The 16,854-nt window shown below is 47.2% G+C and overlaps 1 pseudogene; it reads right to left on the bottom strand.

Moving 5' to 3' along the window:
- Window positions 1-7,584: 7,584 nt before the first annotated feature.
- Window positions 7,585-16,539, bottom strand: LOC138071733 (PI-PLC X domain-containing protein 1-like; annotated as a pseudogene).
- Window positions 16,540-16,854: the final 315 nt, after the last annotated feature.

Below are 16,854 nucleotides of genomic sequence, written 5' to 3'. Positions count from 1 at the left end.
TGACTAGTGAGGCAGAGTCGGCTCTTGTCAAAGTGGATGAGGCTTTGAATGATCAGTTAATTAAGAGTAATATTACCAGATAGTGGGATTTAATTATTCTCCCTACAGAACATACACCTACAGGATGCTTGTGGCAAGAAGGCTCATTGGAATGGCTCCATCTACCAGTGACCCCAAGAAAAATAGTTTTGCCTTATCCCAGCTTGGTGGCACAATTAATTATAAAAGGTAGGAAAAGAAGTGTGGAACTTTTTGGAAAGGAAGTAGCAAATATAGTGATTCCATTTAATAATGATCAACTGCAATTTCTTTTTCAAAATAGTGATGATTGGTAAGTTGCCCTGATAGGTTTCAGGGGTCAAACTTGTTTCATTTGCCCTCAAGCCCCCTTTTGCATTTTTTGAAAACACATTCTGTGATTTTTCCGAGGACATTTTCTATTCAACCTTTGGAAGGGGCAATTTTAGTTTTCACCACTGGTTCCTCTAATGGTAAAGCAGTCACAATTATTCATGGGAAATCCCATGTTCAGGTAACTGAAGAGACATCTGCCCATAGAGCTGAGTTAAGAGCAGTTATTTGGGCTTTTCAACATTTGAGAGACCGTAACTTCAATCTTTTGACTGACTCCTGATATATTGTAGGGTTGTTTCCTCATATTGAAAGAAAGTGAAAGTGAAGTCGCTCAGTCGTGTCTGACTCTTTGCGACCCCGTGGACTGTAGCCCACCAGGCTCCCCCATCCATGGGGTTCTCCAGGCAAGAATACTGGAGTGGGTTGCCATTTCCTTCTCCAGGGGATCTTCCCAACCCAGGAATTGAACCCATGTCTCCCGGCTTGCAGGCAGACGCTTTAACCTCTGAGCCACCATACTGAGACTGCTAATATTCCAAAAAATAAGACTACCATCTTCTCCTTGTTATTTGATTTACAGAAGGAGATTAAGCATAGAGATAAGATATAATTTGTGGGACGTATTAGAGCCCATTCCGGCTTGCCCGGCCCTTTACATGAAAGAAATGCTTTGGCAGATGCATTAACTAAAGTAATTGCTTTAAACTTACATGAAAAGATTGACAAGGACAAAAATTCTCACAAAATTCACCATCAAAATACAGCTAGTTTAAGGTATAAATTTCATATCCCTAGGGAGGCAGCTAGACAAATAGTTAAGTTATGTCCAAATTGCCCAACATCTAATCCATCTCCACCATTAGGAGTAAATCCCTGAAGCCTTAGGCCTAATGCTCTCTGGCAAATGGATGCAACTTTTACCCCGGCCTTTGGAAAACTGTCCTTTGTGCATGTTACCATGCATACCTTTGCTCATGTTATTACAGCCTCTGCTAGATCAGGTGAAATAGCAAAAGATGTAATTCAACACTTGTTTCAGTGCTTTTCCCAAATAGGACTCCCAGAACAGATAAAAACAGATAACGCCCCAGCTTATACTTCTGCTGCTTTTAAGATATTTTGTCAACAATTTTCTATAGTGCATTCAACAGGAATACCTTATAATCTCCAAGGCCAATCCATAGTGGAAAGGGCACACCAGACTTTAAAAAATCAGAGAGCTAAATTAAGGCAGGGAAAATTTAAGTATTCCTCTCCACATAATGTTCTACACCATGCTTTGTTTATAATTAATCATTTAAACGTGGACACACAGGGGAAGACTGCAGTGATGAGTCACTGGATTCCTGAAGGGGCTATGACTCGGAAGGACCTCCTTACCAGAGAGTGGAAAGGGCTAGATGTGCTGTTAAACTGCAGGAGAGGGTATGCTTGTGTGTTTCCACAGCATTCCACTTCTTCTGTTTGGATTCCTGACAGACTGATTCTACATGTCCAGTCTCAAGAGATCTCCAAGATCACGAAGACACCCAAGGTCACTGAGATCCCTGGAGTCCTAGAATCTGACACTGAGGGAAGATGGGGTGATCAGAAGCTCATCGAGTCCAGACCTGAGGGAGCCAAGGAGAAGTCGAAGGGTGAGTGACCCTTCACCTGAGGCTTCACCGCTAGTACATCGCTTCAGGCACCTGGCAATTCAGGAGAGACATGCTGATCGAGTCCGACCGCATTCTGCTCCATCTTGTCACCATCATCATACTCATGCAACTACCTCCAGCACAGTGCCAACTTGGGGCCAGCTGAAACATCTCGCTCAGCAGGCTGAAGAATTAATAGAAAGGGGGAAACATGAGGCCACTCCTATGGCACTGTTTGTGGCTATGCTTGCTGTGTTGGCTTGTCAGCTGAGGCCCTCCAGCACAGAAAAAGTTCATTGGGCCTATTTGCCTAATCCACCTTCTTTTCAGCTTGTTGATTGGATGAATGAGCCCATTCGTGTTTTTGTTAATGATACTCATCTTTTGGACGGGGCTTCCATCTATCCTAAACAGTGGTCACTGCTCCCTTCAATTTTTCAGGCTTGTCCGTTTATCCACCTATTTGCTTTGCCATACTTTCCTCCTTAAAAGGATCAGCTCTGGTTTTGAATGGATGCGTTAGCACTTCCTTGAAAGGCATGCTTACTGATTCTCCAAGAAGCAATGGCAAGAGAGACTTTTGGTCCTTACAGCTGCTGATGCTGGGGGTGCAAGAAAAACAATATGATGTCATAAAACAGGCAGCCCCTCATTTAAAGGACTTTCCGAGCTGTGCACTACCCCCTCCAGATTCTGATGAACAAAAGCTACAGGCCTGGGAAAGCATAAGTAAAATTTCTGGCTTTCCTCATTGGAAAGAATGCATGTATGCCCTAAAGTTATCTATTCCCATTGTTGCCACCAGACATTCTCTGATCGAATGAGGGTGCCCCTATCTTTCAGATCAACGATTGAGCTTGACTTTTGAACCATCTTATAGATCCATATGGAATGATTTATTTATCCCTTATCCTTTAGCAGTTACTAGGTGGCATGTTAATGGATGGGTTCCTCCTTTAGTGAGTTTCGATGGAACAGGTCCCATGCAGCCTGAATTATAGAGAGTATTGGCTGCTATGGCACATGTGACTTAACATAGACCTTTAAATGAACAAAAATATATTGTACGGTCATGCCTTTTTGTTGGCCAAAAATCGGAGTGATTTGGGAGTTTTTGAAGGAGAAACTGTTTATAATGTTGAATGTGTGAATTGTTTTATATCAAATTGTGTTGATGGGAATGATTATAGTAATTATAAGACTGTGAAGATTGTAAAGCAACCACCATATTTGATGGTTCCTGTAAAATTAGAGGGACAATGGTTTGATGATTATGCATTGAAAGTTTTCTATGAATTTAATGGCTTAATTTCTCAACCTAAGAGATTCATTGCAGCTCTAATTGTGGGAATAACTGCCTTGATTGCCATAATTGTTTCAGTTACAGTTTCTGCTGTTGCCCTGTCAAAAGAAGTGCATATTGCCTCGTTTGTTGATCAGCTGTCCAAAAATGTCTCTGTAGCTCTTACTACACAGGAAGTTATAGATAGGAAAATAGAAAATAAAGTCAATGCTTTAGAAGAAGCAGTCCTGCTTATAGGGCAAGAAATTACAAATTTAAAAATTAAGTTGTCTTTAAAGTGCCATGCTGAAATTAAATGGATGTGCGTTACCCCTCTACAAGTGAATGATTCCATACATTCTTGGGAACACATTAGGAATCATATTTTAGGCATCTGGAATAATTCAGATTTTAGTATTGATATTTCTAAGTTACATCAGGATATTCAGAGTATGAAGTAGATGGGGGTCTGACTATTCCTCTCAATAGCTTTCTAATTCCCATTTTAAAAATCTGGAGGGGTATCTTTCCCATGGATCCTTTTTTACAATAAAGATTAATGTGGCTATGTGCTTATGCCTGTTGGTTGTGTTTGTGTAATAGCCCCGTGCCTTTTCAGAATACTCAACAGAAGTGTTTCTGCTTTATCTACTGAGTTTCATACTTATGCTCTAAAAAATAAGAAAGGGGGAGATATTAGGAGTCACGTTAGGCATTGCTGACAAAATGGAGGCATGGCCCCAACCCCCTCTCCTCGTCCTGCAGGCATGGTCCCGGGATGAAAGAGTCAGGTCAGTTGAGTTAGCTGAAAAGAATGTTAAGATGCTTATTGTTTTGAGAGAAGCATGAGAAATCACAAAGCCTTCTGCAGTTGTGCCCAGAAAATAATCTATAAAGTAACCAATGACAGTTGTTCAAGGATCTTTACAAAGAACGTCCCAGGATGAGCATGTAGGCTGCAGCTTGAGGCCATGGAAAGGATTGTTATCTGAGACTTGTTTGTAAAGGAAATGTTTATGGCAAAGGAATTTTACTGAGTTTAGGGTTTAGAAATAATTAAGAATAGTTAGAAGCTAAAAGTTTAAGGAATGTTGTAGTGTTAGCATATTTTATTATAGCTTGTAGGGATTAGGAATTTTAGAGATATTAATAGCTTGAAACCTTTTTAGGAGATAGTGAGCCTAGGATACTAGGGGGCAAGTAGGATTTAGAAAGATAAGAAGTAAACTGAGGAATGTGGTATGCAGCCCAGACATAAGCATGAGCTACAATGTAATCACAAGTAAACACGATTCTGAGAGAATCAGTGAAGCAGGAACTCTGTTTGAAGGGCAAAAATGAGACAGTACATCTGGGTGAGGGGGAACTGTAAATGTCAAACCTCTGACCTAATGCTTTTGTCAAAGTATAAAAGAAGACCTGATGCTTGAAATAAACATGCAGTCCCACACCTTGAGTCAGAGGCTGCATCATTCTCCACCGATACCACTCATCGCTTCAGGCTGATACCCTGGCTGCTGGAGCTGGACTCTAGCACTTATCCTTCTAAAACTCTTTCAAAAAACTGCAGAGGAAGGAACATTTCCAAACTCATTCTACAAAGCTACAGGTACAATTTGTCAATAAATAAAATGTTAAAAAAAAAACCTACTGAAATTAACTTCTACTTCCAGAAATATTATCCTTCAAAAACGAAGGAGGAGAGATTCTCATATGAACAAAAATTCGGGGAATTCATTCTCAGCAGATACCTTGTCTGTAAGAAATGTTAAAAGAAGTTATTTACACGGAATAAGATGATATTGAAGAGAAACTATGAGTTAAGAAAGACAAGTTGAAGTTTGACAGAAAACAACAAAATTCTGGAAAGCAATTATCCTTCAATGAAAAGTTAATTGAAAAAATAAATGAAGGCAAATTGAAATGAAGGGGTTTTTTTTTCTTATTATTAATTGGCAAAAGATAAATGCTTGTTTGGGCTTCTCCATCTTTGCTCTTCACCAATTGTGAATCTTCATAATTAAAGTGAGTTTCATGTATACAAGATCTATTTTCACTTAGTGGTGAAGAATCCTCCTGCAATGCAGGAGCTGTAGCAGATGTGAATTCCATATCTGGGTCAGGAAAATCCCCTGAAAGAGAGCATGGAAACCCACTCCAATATTCTTGCCTGGAGAATCCCCGAGAACAGAAGAGACTGGTGGGCTTACAATCCATGAGGTGGCAAAGAGTTGGACACGACTGTGCAAATAAAAAACAGCAGACACATATTCCTAACAGAAACTCTGAAGATACTAAAAATAGATGAGAAAATTCTCAGTGAAAAAAAGAAAAACAAACAAACAAAAAAACCTAGATTGTAGAGCTGAATTATAAAAGGTTTTAGTCAATAAAATGTCTCCTAACAGTAGTGTAAACAGTGTGTTCCACACGAGAGAGTAGTAATTTTTAATACTCACTCAATAGAAAAACATTTTAGTTACATTCATAAATTAAAGGAAATTAAAATGCCCAGAAAGCAAATATAGTATAAAATCTACAGATCATTTTATATCTAATTAAGATGGTAAAACTGTAAGGGAATTTTAAAGAAAAAAAAAATCTGTGAAAGTTTAAGCAGCCCCCAATGAAAAGAGTTGGACACGACTAAGCGACTGAACTGAACAGAAGCAGCCCCAATGAACGTACTTTTATTTTCTTTTTTCCATAGTCTCAAAATAATTGACAATTAAGAATTAATTTCACTTTAAAACAAATTTTTTAATTTCAGCAGGATATTTCATATTCAAATATAAGATTTCTCATGCTAAAAATTTTGTACTTTGCAGTGAATATTTTGTTTCACTGATTTAGACATAGATAAAATCACATCATGTGTCTTTGTCTTGACCATCTTTGTGGCATCACTGTGCATTTAGAATCAACTGTTTGAATGTGTGGACTGTGAAGGTCTCAGGTCACATACTGTTGAAGCATAGCTTGAAGGATTTTGAGCATTACCCTGCTAGCATGTGAAATGAGTGCAGTTGTGAGGTAGTCTGAACATTTTCTGGCATTGTCCTTCTTTGGGATTGAAATGAAAACTGACCTTTTCCAGTCGTGTGGCCACTGCCAAGTTTTCCAAACTGGCGGGCGTATTGAGTGCAGCACTTTAACAATTAGGATTTGAAAGAGCTCAGGTGGAATTTAATCACCTCCGTTAGCTTTGTTTGTACTGCTGCTTCCTAAGGCCCACTTGACTCTGCACTCAAGGATGGCTGGCTCTAGGTGAGTGATTACACCATCGTGGTTATCCAGGTAATTAAGACTTTTTTACACAGTTCTGCTGTGTATTCTTGCTACCTCTTCTTAATCTCGTCTGCTATAGTTAGGCCCATAACGTCTCTGTCCTTTATTGTGCCTGTCTTTGCATGAAATGTTCCCTTGGCATGTCTCATTTTCTTGAAGAGATCTCTAAGTATTTCCCATTCTATTGTTTTCCCCTGTTTCTTTGCTTTATTCAAATCTCCTGTGATTATACATTGGAAGTGACAAATAGATGCAAGGGTTAAATCTGGCACACAGAATACCAGAAGACCTATGGATGGAGGTTCCTAATATTGTACAGGAGGTGTGATCAAAACTATCCACAATAAAAAGAAATGTAAAAAGGCAAAGTGGTTGTCTGAGGAGGCCTTACAAATAGATGAGAAGAGGAGAGAAAGGCAAAGGAGACACAGAAAGATATAGCCACCTGAATGCAGAGTTCCAAAGAAGAGCAAGGAGAGATAAGAAGGCCTTCTTAAGTGAGCCACCAGGGAAGCAACTTATCTAATAAAAGGGATTTCTCAGTGGGATGACTATGCTCTCATTCCCCTCCTATGGACACTGTCATAGTGCCTCCTCCTCTCCCCAGCTAGCGGTCACGGTCTGCTACTCTCAGCGCCCAGGGGGAGGGGGCACCCCAGCCTCTCCAATGAGAAGCCACAGACCCGAGAACCACGTGTGTCTCCCTGAGGATGTGATTGTACAAATCATGCACTCACCTTTAATCATTACCTCACACCCTGCATTCACCGAGAGACACACGGAGGACCGAGGAGACCATGGACCCTGCCACTTGGCCCCACCTCTGCAGTTACCCACATTCAGTGGATGGGCAGACAGATGACCAGCCCTGTAGGACAGGGCTGAGAATAGCCTTCACAATGCCCAGCTTCTCATCATGCCTTCTGGCAGCCCCAAGGCAGCTTCTGGTTCAGGCCAGTGACATCAGAGGACATGACTGAGACACAGTCTCTGCGATACCCAGCTCCACCCTTGCACCATCCCTCAGCCCCAAAGCAGCTTCTGGTTCAGCCCAGCGATGTCACAGGATGCAAATGAGGAGCAGCCTTCGCAATGCCAAGCTCCTCAGTTCTCTGTCTATCAGCCCCTAAATGGCTTCTGGTTCAGGTGGGTAACATCACAGCATGTGACTGAGACACAGCCTCCTTGATGCCCAGCTTCACACACACACACCATCTGTCAGCCTGAAGCAGCTTCCAGTTCAACTTGATGATGGTCGCCAACAAACCCATCAGCCCAGATGAAGTGGCCTGCAATGGTGTTGGTACAGCCAGCAGCTGAACATGGGTGCTGGCCCCCCACCCATGCACATAGATAGGGGAGCCCCCACTGGGCCAGCTTCTCCACTGACCAGGTGGATGCAAACAAACTCCAGGTTCTCTGTGAGGTTGATGCCGGCCATGAACAGCCTACCTGGGACAAGAGAGGGGCTGCTGTTCATGGTGCTGGCTGTGGGGTCAGCCACCCACGTATGCAGTCACTAACTCACGGAGTCATGTGGCCAACTGAACCATGTGGTCACCGACTCACATGGTCACCCACCCACAGAGTCACTACCCCATGCGGTGATCCCTCCACGTGGCCACCAACCCACGTGGTCACCCACTCATGGGGGTCACTAATCTGCGAGGTCATATGGTCACCTGTCCACATGATTACCCACTCACACCATCACCCACCCATGTGGTCACCCACTTAACTGGTCAGCAACTCACATGGTAACCCACCCTGCAGTCAGCAACTCAAACTGGTCACCTACCCATATGGTCTCCCACCCTTGTGACCAGTAACCCATGGGGTCACCCACCCACTCAGTCATCCACCCCATGACCCCTAACCCATTGGGTCACCTGACCATGCAGTCGCCAAGCTATGCCAACACCCACCCAGACTCTGGCCTCTGCAGCGATCAGAGATTCAGATGTTTCTGGCCTCTGCAGCAATCAGAGATTCAGATGTCCAACAGAGACCAAAGTTCAAACAACAGGGGCTCACAGGGGTATTGACTCATGAATTTCTCCTGTTACAGAGGGCAGGTGGGCTAGACAGTGACCCCGAAGATGTCCATGTCCTGGCCCCATGTGGTGGATACAATAATGTCCGCACAGATGTTCACATCCTGTCTACATCCTGACCCCCTGTGGTAGACACAGTAACGTCCCCAAGGATGTCCACACCCTGTTTCCCATGTGGTGAACAGAATAACGTCCCCTAATACATCCTGTTCCATTTCTCCACTTGAACCCAAAGCCAGCCCCATGTGTTAGCACATGCATGTGACCAGGTGTCCTGGTGTGAAGGCAGCACTCACCTGGGTGGCTGCAGCTCTTCATGCACTCCAGGCAGTGGACAAAGTCTTGGGGCTCCACCTGGTTCCCCCACCAGTAGGGGATACTGGGCCACAGTTCTGCATGCTAACTCATGGATGTCTTGTCCTTGTATGACAGGATGACCTGCTGGCCCTGGGACCACAGCTGGTGCAGAATCACCCAGGTCCCCATGAGATGTGTGCACAGGGGTTATTGGGGTGCCTTGTGACACAATGTGTCAGTTATTGGGGGTGTACGAGGAGCTACAGTGATGTATGGATTATTAGGGTGTCTATAAGCAGTGATGTATGGATGTGAGAGTTGGACTGTGAAGAAGGCTGAGCACTGAACAATTGATGCTTTTGAACTGTGGTGCTGGAGAAGACTCTTGAGAGTCCCTTGGACTGCAAGGAGATCCAACCAGTCCATTCTGAAGGAGATCAGCCCTGGGATTTCTTTGGAAGGAATGATGCTAAAGCTGAAACTCCAGTACTTTGGCCAACTCATATGAAGAGTTGACTCATTGGAAAAGACTTTGATGCTGGGAGAGATTGGGGGCAGGAGAAGAAGGGGACGGCAGAGGATGAGATGGCTGGATGGCATCACTGACTTGATGGACGTGAATCTGAGTTAACTCCTGGATTTGGTGATGGACAGAGAGGCCTGGTGTGCTGCGATTTATGGGGTCGCAGAATCGGACATGACTGAGCGACTGAACTGAACTGAAGCAGTGATGGGCTGGTTCTTGGGTTCTCTGTGAGAAGAGACAGTCAAAGGTGGGTTATAGGCGTGTCTGAGTAGAGGCACTAGTGGGTAGATTACTTGGGTGTCTTGAGCAGTGATGGGTCAATTACTGGGGTGCCTGAGTGGAAACAGAGGTGAGTGGATTATTGGGGTTTCTGATAAGAAATGTCGGGAGGAGTACTGGGGCATCTTGAGGTGTGATTGATGGATTTGGGGGGTATCTGAATAGAGACTTGGCAGGATGGATTATTGGGGGTGCCCGTGACCAGTGATGGGTTGTTTATTGGGGTATTTGAGTGGAGACAGTGGTGGGTGGATTACTGGGGTTCCGTGAGCAGCATCACCTGGTGTCTGAATCACCCTCACACAGCGAGTGGATAGTCTGATTACAGTGAAGCCTAGTGCTCCCACTGCCCCTGCTGCCAAGAGCATGGGGAGCCTGTGGCCCCTGCTCACCCCACAGGGACACAGCATGTCCCCCAAAATATTCTCAATACAGCCCATCAGGTACTCGTGCAGGTCCTCCATCATGCCCTTGAAGTTCCTGCACACCAGGATACCCACCTCCTGGGGGTGGTTCTCCAGCCACTCCAAGATCTCTGTAAGGGCTTTCTGGGTGGGGGTGGAGGAGAAGGGCCTTGTAGTGAGAGACAGAGGTTCATGGGTGGGGACTTCCCCCAGCACAGCCACTCTACAGACGGGTTGGGGGGTCCTGACACACAAAGACATAAAGCATGGCGCCTGCTCCCAAGGGACCCAGCCTCTTCTGAGTGGCAGTGGGGAGCCGTGGCATTGCTCTTTTGTGTGTGTGTGTGTGTGCATTTGTGTGTGTATGTACACGCTCCTGTAGGTAAAGGTGCACACACAGGTGTGCATGTGTTCAGGGTCTGTGTGTGCATGGATATGCATGTGTGTGTGTGTGTGTGCACAGCAGCAGAGAGCAGTACTTTTAATATTGTGTGAAGTCTGTACTCCAGGGAGCATGTGAGGCCAGCAGGGTACATGCACACTGAGGCCCAGGACGGAACCTCCAGACCCCAAGGGTCATTAGGTTCTGTGGTGGGGGCACAGGGGGCCGAGGCCAGAGTGGAACATTAAGTGACTTGGCCATTGGCTGAGAGAATGGACTGGACACCCCAAAACTGGACACAGGAAAAGACGTGTCAGGGACCTGGTATAGCCAAATTCTGGGAGACACGCCAGAGGCCAGGGGTGCAGGTGTGAGTTCAGAAATGCACGTTGGTAGGGAATTCTGAGTGACTGATGCCATAGGTCAGCCCTCTCCTGCCTGGAGTGGATGTGTGTCTGTCTCCTTAGAGATCAGTGTCTTCTAACGGAAGTGGACCTGTGTTGTCCCCTTAAAGGTCAGCCTCTCCTGCCTGGAGTGACCGTGTGTCCATCTGAGTGGACGTGTGTCTGTCTGAGTGGATGTGTGTCCATCCCCTTAGAGGTCAGCATCTTCTAAAGGAAGTGGACCTGTGTTCTCCTCTTAGACGTCAGCCTCTCCTGCCTGGAGTGGCCATATGTCCATCAGATGATATGTGCCCATACCCTCAGAGGCCCTCCCCCTCCTTCCTGGACCAGACGTGGGTGTCCCTAGCTGGCAGACTCCCCCCATCCATACCCCCTGCCCCCACCCCCACCTCCATGAGGGCCATCGTGTACACCATATGACCAGAGTGCAGGTTCCTCTCAGTGCCCTCCTCCATGTGTGCCATCCACAGATCCTCCCACCAACATCCAGCTGCTTCATGATGCTCAGCACCTGCACACAGAGGTTGGTCACCTGTACTGGGCACAGAGGGCGCCCGCTCTCAGGGGCTGGGCATGCACTGAGGACACCCAACTGAGGGCCACATTGTCCAATGTGAAATCAACAGTGTTGGTGCTGCCGGGGTTGAGGCCCTGCTTCTGGGAACAGGGTCTCCAGGGTCACTGGTCACATGGAGCACAGAGCCCAGGTCCAGATTGTGGTCTTGGGGGGGGGTGGTGTTCCTGCAGAGTCCAGCCTCACCCTCCTCTCAGGCAGTCTCTGGGTGGAAGCTCCCTGTGGGTTCAACAGCCCAGGCTCCACGACACCCAAGCTGGACCCTCGGACATGACACACAAGACCCACAGAGGTCTGTGCCCACTCCCACAAACAGCACTAGTAAAGGCAAGAAGGAATCAAGGGGAGAGAATGAAGGGAAGAAACATCTGTCCAACACACAAACAAGATAGGAAAAAACAAAAACAACTAACATAAATTGAAAAGTGAAAGTTGCTCAGTTGTTTCCAACTATTTTCGATCTGATGGACTATAGCCCACCAGACCCCTCTGTCCATGGAATTATCCAGGCAAGATTACTGGTGTCGGTTGCCATTCCCTTCTCCAGATCTTCCCAACCCAGGAATGGAACCCACATCACCCTCACTGCAAGCAGATTCTTTATCAACTGAGCCACCAGTGAAGTCCTAATATAAACTCATAGCAGAAAATGTATTGTGTCCTCTACAAGGAGTCGTAATGGAAAAAGAAAAAAATAGCATAAGGATAAAAAATGGGAAAGAAAATAATAGATTCTCTCTATCCAAAATAAAAGAAAAAGCAAAAACTAATATTAACATAAACTAGTAGCAGAAAATGGTACTGTGTTCTCTACACAGAGTCATAATGGAAAAAGAAAAATATATGTATAGGGATAAAAAGTGGAAAAGAAAGTCACACACACCTCCATCCAAATTAAAAGAAAAGGCAAAAATTCATATGAATATTCTCAGATACACACAGGTACTTGCCATCGACCTCTACAAGGCTTAAATGAAGTTCTGCTGCAGCCACTGATCTTCAACACCCCTTGAAAGACCACCACCCATCCCCCTCACCCTACACACTCCCAGATCTCTTTGGCAGCCATACACTTGAGACCAAGGCACAAAGGCCCCCCAGGATGGAGGGACCTTGCCCTGCAGGGATGAAGAACAGAGGGAACAAGCACCAGGGGAACTTCAGGGCAGAGGGACCCCCAGGGCAGAGGGACCCCAGTCCTGCAGGAATCCAGGGCTTTGGTGGACCCCCTCCTGCTTGCTCCCTCCTCTGGGTGTGAGCTCATAAGGCCAGGCTGCAGGCACATGATGCAAGCAGGAATGCAGTTTGTCCACATTCCAGCCCTGGCTCTCTGCCAATCAGATCCCCTGAGGAGGATTCCAGCAACCTGGAACTTCCCAGGAGGAAGCAATTACACAAGGCAAGAGCTGTGCTTGACAGCCTCTTATCCTCTTGGGAGGACCAACCTGGGAGCAGAAAAACCAGGAATATGAGTGCCCTTCAAGTGTGGGTACAGGAAGGCAGGGGCCATCTGTCCCCTCTAGGTGGGCCCCTGCTCCTGTGGACACTTAGGCCCAGGAGAGTTTTCTGCCCCATCTGGCATCCATCCCCTGGCTAATGTGTGTGCCAGTGACAGGACTGCTGTCAATTGGGTGCCCCCTCCCCACAGACAGGGACCCCGCCATTGACTCCTCTCCATCCTCCACAATGACTGCCTCCCACCCTGGCTTCTCTCCACCCCATAAAACCCTCGACCCACCCTGGAGAAGCACTACAGGGGAGGGATGTGAATGCATGCCTGTGTTTTCAGTCTCTTCAGTCATCTCCACTCTCTGTGACCCCATGGGCTTAGCCTTCCAGGCTCCTATGTCCATGGGATTTCCCAGGTGAGAATACTACAGTGGGGTGCCATTTTTTCCTCCATGGGATCTTCCCAGCCCAGGGATCAAACCCGGGCCCCCTGCATTGCAGGCTGATTTTTTACCGTCTGAACCACCAAGAAAGTCTCCCTGGAGGGGGTGCCTCGGTGCAAACGCAAACCCACCTCAGAGGACACCTCAACACAGCTATTGCTTATCTGGGACCAGGAAGGAGCTCTGGTATCAGCTCAGCTGCACAAAGGGCAGAACCTAGCTTCCCCCTTCCCCTCCCAGCTCCCCTAGCCTCTGTGACTTTAGACGATGATGCTGTTAGTCCATGGGTCCCTGATCTGGCTTCAGGCTGGTTCCACAGTAAAGCTGTGTCCTTTCCTACCTTTCTGGGAGGCTCTCTGGGTGGGAAAGATCTCCTGGAGGAGGGCGTTTCAACCCACTCCAGTATTCTTGCCTGCAGAATCCCATGGACAGAGAAGCCTGGTGGACTACAGTCCATGGGGTTGCAATGAATCAGACATGATTGAGTGACTGAACAACAATTCTGGTTTACAGCAGGTTTGTTCTCAATCCCATTTCCCCAACAGGGATAAGGCCACCGCCCCATGTGGGTGACACTAGCGGCTGGAACTGGGTCCAGGGCCTGGGCATGCCTGCAGACCCTCCCTGGGTGGTGGACCACTTGAGCACCATGGGCAGTGTGACACATGGCAGTACTTTGCCCAGAAGCTGCAGCAGCCTCGACTCCTTGTGAGAGACTTCTTGTGACTTCTTGTTCAGGCAGTATGTCATCGTGCCGTGGCTCCCTGCAGGCAAACCAGGCGGGGGACACATCACCCCCTGAGCCTGTCCTCTGTGCCCACAAGCTGCCCTAAGGATGCACAGCTATAGTGCCTCGGGGCATGGGGGAGTCCTAAAAGTCATATCCACTGAGTCCTGGGAACTGATTCTTGTCTCAAAATGGGGTCTCTGCAGATGTGAGAAAGTGAAAGTCAATTTATTTAAGGAATCTCGTTTTTGGACAGGAAACACTTTTGATTTTATGGTTTGTTTGTTTCCCAGGTGGTGCTTGTGGCAAGCAGCCCGCTTGCCAAAGCAGGAGGCACAAAAGATGCAGGGGTGATCCCTGGGTTGGGAAGATCCCCTGGGAAGGGAGTGACAACCGACTTCATTATTCTTGCCTGGAGGGTCCCATGGACAGAGGAGCCTGGCAGGTACAGTCCATGGAGTTGCAAAGAGTCAGACATGACTGAGCACAGACAGACCCTCTCTAGTTACAAGTACTTTGAAGTTACTCATAGTATTTTCAGGTGCTTTATGATGCCAGTTTTGTGGTCATTTATTTATGGTCATTTATGTGTGGTTTCACTTATTCTTTTTCCTTTTAAATCTGTGTCACCTGTTTTAGAGACAGTGTGGAGAGGTTCACACTTTAACAGTCACCTGGGGACAATCCAGAAATCCTACCCTTCCATCTCTGAACATAGGTTTGGACTAGCTTTATTTCTCTCTCTCTCTCTCTTTTTTTTCTTATTTATTCTCAGGGTCAAGGGATGGGAAGGTGGATTTACAAGTTCATAATATAATTTGATTTGATGATTTTACGGAATAGTGGATGGATGGGTGGATGATGGGTGGATGGATTTATCAATGGATGGGTGGGTGGATGAGTGGGTGGTTAGATGGATGGATGAGTGGATGGGTGGGTGTGTGGGTGGATGGATGGATGGGTGGGTCAGCAGCATGTGGTCCATCCACACAGTGGTGTATGACTCACCATGAAAAGGAGTGAAGTTCTGACACAGCCTACATCGTGGATAGACCTTGAACACGATGGTCAGTGAGAGAAGCAGACACAGAAAAATACATTTTATGTGTTTATTTATAAGAAATGTCCAGAACAGGCAAATTTACAGACAGAAACAGATGAGTGGTGCCTAGGCTTGGGGGAGTGGTATCATGAGTTATTATGTAAGGGGTACAGGAAGGAGAGAGATCAAGGGCCCCTCTGTGGATGGAGGAGGCCTGAAGACTTGGAAGCCTCCTCCTTGTTGGGCCCCCAGAGCCTTCCCCATGGGGAAGCACCAGGAAGGGCTGCGAGACTGGGTCCATGGTTCCCTGTCTGTTCCACACCCTCAAGGGAAGGGCCATGTAGGGGCCCCTCCTCCCAGGGTGGGGGGTGGCCGTCATAGAACCCCACAGCTGTTGAGAGGGTGAGAAAGAGTCTAAAGCTGCCTTCCATAGAAAACAGCACTTCCTGTTTGTCCAACTGTCCATGTACACTCCCAGCAGGCAGTGCCCAGGGTCACAGAGCCAGGGCAGGGCCCAGTGTCTGCAGGGCCAGAGGAATGCTGGTGGAGAATGGGGCACATTTGCACCTTGATGAGGTGAGCAGAGTGCTGTCTGGCAGGGACACTTCCCTCCCAGGCCATGGGGTCTGGTGGCCACCATTCTGATGGCCTGAGCACAGTGTCACCTTGGAAGTGCCTGCCTGCCTGGTCACCACTGGGCATCCCCAAGTCAAGATGCCCGCCCATGGCTGAGCTTTGCAGCACTTTTTGCAACCAAACTGGCTGGAGTCAGAGGTTCCTCATTTTAATTAGATAGTTCTGGTATGACTTACTGAGTTGTTTGGGGGCAGGTGGCCCCCTTATACTTTGGGCACTCCAGGCTCAAGTGCAGAAGGTGCTGCACAAGCTGTGATGGAAAACGTGGGTGGAAAGATGAGGGGTCCCCAGGAGTAGGACAGAGTGGCTGAGAAAACACAACCCCTCCCCCTAGGGTAGCTGGCGTGTGTCCTGAAGGCAGGCTCTCAGGGGTTCGTGTACCTTCCAGGTTGAATGGGATAAAGTAGACAGACAAGGGAAGGTACTGGTGTGTGTATGTATGTGTGTGCAGTATGTGTGCATGTGTGTTTGGTGTATGTGTGTGTGTGTGTTCAGTGTGAATGCATGTGTGTGTGTGTGTGTGTGTGTGTATTCAGTGTCCCTGTGTGTGCCTGCATGTGTGCATGTTTGGCACTGAGGCTTCCCACACTCGGGCCTGTCTCACAGCCACATCCCCACCAAGCCGAGCCTGCAGGGCCTCACCTGGGATGGAGAGGTGGTCCAGGGGCATGTCCCAGAGCCGAGAACTCAGCACTGATATCCAGTCTGCATTCGTCTTGGTGGCACAGGAAGGAGCCAGGCAAGCTCACCTGCCAGCCCATCGGAGGCTGAGCCTGGGAGATCTGGGGGAGGAAATAGGCATTGCATAATTAAAACAGGACATACAGAAGACTCGGTGCTGGTGGTGTGGAGGCGTGGCTCTGAGAAATGGGAAACTGCGGACTTCTGTCCAAGAGAAATGAGGATGGGGTGGTGGAGAGGGGAGAAGAGCTCTAGAGACAGAGAGACTGAGACAAAAAGGGAAATGGACAGAGACATGAAGAGAGACAGACAGAAACAGAGCGAGGGGAGAGAGAGACACAGGAAGTGAAGTGAAGGTTTGAGGGGGAGCAAGGGAAGGGGGAGACAGGGACCAA

Source organism: Capricornis sumatraensis, chromosome X, assembly GCF_032405125.1.
Source record: "Capricornis sumatraensis isolate serow.1 chromosome X, serow.2, whole genome shotgun sequence".
NCBI classification, from domain to species: Eukaryota; Metazoa; Chordata; class Mammalia; order Artiodactyla; family Bovidae; genus Capricornis; species Capricornis sumatraensis.
The sequence above is the reverse complement of the archived record's forward strand: the minus strand, read 5'-3'. Positions and strand labels throughout refer to the sequence as shown.